This window comes from Oratosquilla oratoria, chromosome 35, assembly GCF_046742065.1.
Source record: "Oratosquilla oratoria isolate Oo_2021 chromosome 35, ASM4674206v1, whole genome shotgun sequence".
NCBI lineage: Eukaryota > Metazoa > Arthropoda > Malacostraca > Stomatopoda > Squillidae > Oratosquilla > Oratosquilla oratoria.
In genome coordinates, this window is record NC_134811.1 from 21,855,783 (window position 1) to 21,858,282 (window position 2,500).

A 2,500-nucleotide genomic window follows, 5' to 3' on the forward strand; every position below is an offset into this window, starting at 1 on the left:
CTCGTCTCTGACGACCGCAGGACCCGGCGAAGACTTCTGCCTCCGCCCCGGAGACTGCTGCACTCCTGAAGGAGAGGAGTGCTCGGAACGCGAGGTCATTATGGTTGGTAGTGTGCGGAGGCCGGGCTGCTAGTAATAGGAGGCTCAAGGTCTCTAAGACGCAGAGGGTCCATGCCTTTGCGGAAGGCAGGACGCAGGCAGAGAGGTAGGCAGCGAGAGAGGGAGGGAGGAAGGGAGATAGGGAGGGAGGGAGGGAGGTAGACAACTAGAGGCACAAAGGGAGGGAAGCACACGAGTAGAGGCAGAGAGAGAGAAAGGCAGGCAGGCAGGCAGGCAGGCAGGCAGGCAAGGGAAGCAGAGGGAAGGAGAGATGGGGAAAGGCAGAGAGAGAGAGGGAGAAGAGAGGGAGGGAGAGGGAAAGAAGTAGAGAGAGAGCGAGAGATTCATACACACACACACACACACACACACACACACACACACACACACACACACACACACACACACACACACACACACACACACACACACACACACACACACAAACACGCACACACAGACACACACACACACACACACACACACACACACACACACACACACACACACACACACACACACACACACACACACACACACACACACACACACACGCGCACACACACACACACACACACACACACACACACACACACACACACACACACACACAGAGAGAGTGAGTGAGTGAGTGAGTGGGAGGAGAAAGCATCAGATATCAAAGACCATATCAAGGAGGAAGACGAGCCAAGAGAGATGCTCCTCTCTTCCACGAAGAGAAAGAGCGGCAGTGATCTGCACAAGACTGGCAAGAGGAGATTTCTTCCTGTGCAGGAAATGGCCAGGGCAGGAAAAGTGAATAGGCAGGAGAGGGAAATGAAAGGAATAAAAGAGATAGCTACACAACAGGAAAGAGAGGAAGAGAGGAGGGAATTATAAGAAGAATGTGTGTGTGTTAGTGTGTGTGTGTGTGTGTGTGTGTGTGTGTGTGTGTGTGTGTGTGTGTGTGTGTGTGTGTGTGTGTGTGTGTGTGTGTGTGTGCGTACGTGCGCGCGTGCCTGTTGTACATTTATGCGTTGTCCATTTGTTGGCTGTATATGTGTCTGTGTGCGTGTTTGTGTGCACGTATGTAATTTATGAAGGGGAATGAAGGAAGGACTACAGTGAAAATAAAATGTAACAAGTGTAGCCCGTTTGGTGCTGAACGTATCTCGGTGTAGCCAACACTTGACAATTTCATTCAGCAGAAGAGAAAACACTGTCAATAGTATGGTCGTGTCAGGGCGCGGCCACATTCTTCTTAGGGCCCTGTTGTATCGAACAAAGTAGTTAGGCATAGTGCCATAGTGACTGGAGTAAGAACAAAGGTCTAAGTTGAAAGGAACTAAGATACGGCATCTGGTGGGTCTGTTCTGTATCACTGTTTTGTTGAGACGAGTATTGTTTTGAAATTCTGAAATCATCATGAAAATTAATTTCTAACTCCTTCCTCAGTTTATTGTATTACACAGATATATTTGTTGCTAGGGTAATATATGCATATATATATATATATATATATATATATATATATATATATTTCATATATATATATATATATATATATATATATATATATATTTTATATGCCATTTTCATTGTTATTTCTTTATCTGCTCACTGGGATCGTCTACTTTTTAAACAAAACAACTATATGCAGTTTCATCACTTTACTAGATTAAAATGAGTGCGCGGTAGTCCAATGGATACTTCCTTGAACTCATGAGCAATGTCGGGAGTTCGGGTCCCGAGACCCACTGGTTCCTGACAGACTTGGCTAGGCGGGGAGGTAACCCAACATTGGTAAAAAAAAAAAAAAAAAAAAAAAAAAAGCCCGATATGAATGACGGGGCTTTACCCTCCCAGGGTTTTTTCATTTGCCGCAGCGTGGGAGAGGGATTTTTTTTTTTTTAAACTAATAGGACCTGATAGACTAAACGACTCTATTTAGAAGTATAGTGCTAGAATCTACAGTTAAGACAAACTGCACAGAGTCCTTTCTTGGAGAGGAAAATGGCTGACACAAGTAAGGATGATAAATCGTAAGCGAAGAATAAACAAAACAAAGAAATACGGAGAATGATGAGAAGGGGAGAGTAATATGTCGCAAGGGAACGCAAAAGAGGGGGAATGAAGGAGAGAAAGGAAGAAGAGTTAAGGAGGGGAGGGAGAGGGGGTGGACGGAATAAAGGAGGAAAGGAGAGAGCAAACGAAAACGAAGAAGATAGAATAAAGGGGGAAGAAGGTTAGTGTGGGTAAAAGAGAATAAAGGAGGAGGTGAATGAAAGGGGAGACGAGCTCAAAGCTGGGAGGAAAGACATTTTGCGACAAGACAAGACAAGACAAGCGAAGAGGGAAAAGGAAAGGGAAAAAGGAAGAGAGAAGTTGAATAGGAGAGGAAAAGTGGAAATAGAGAAAGGGA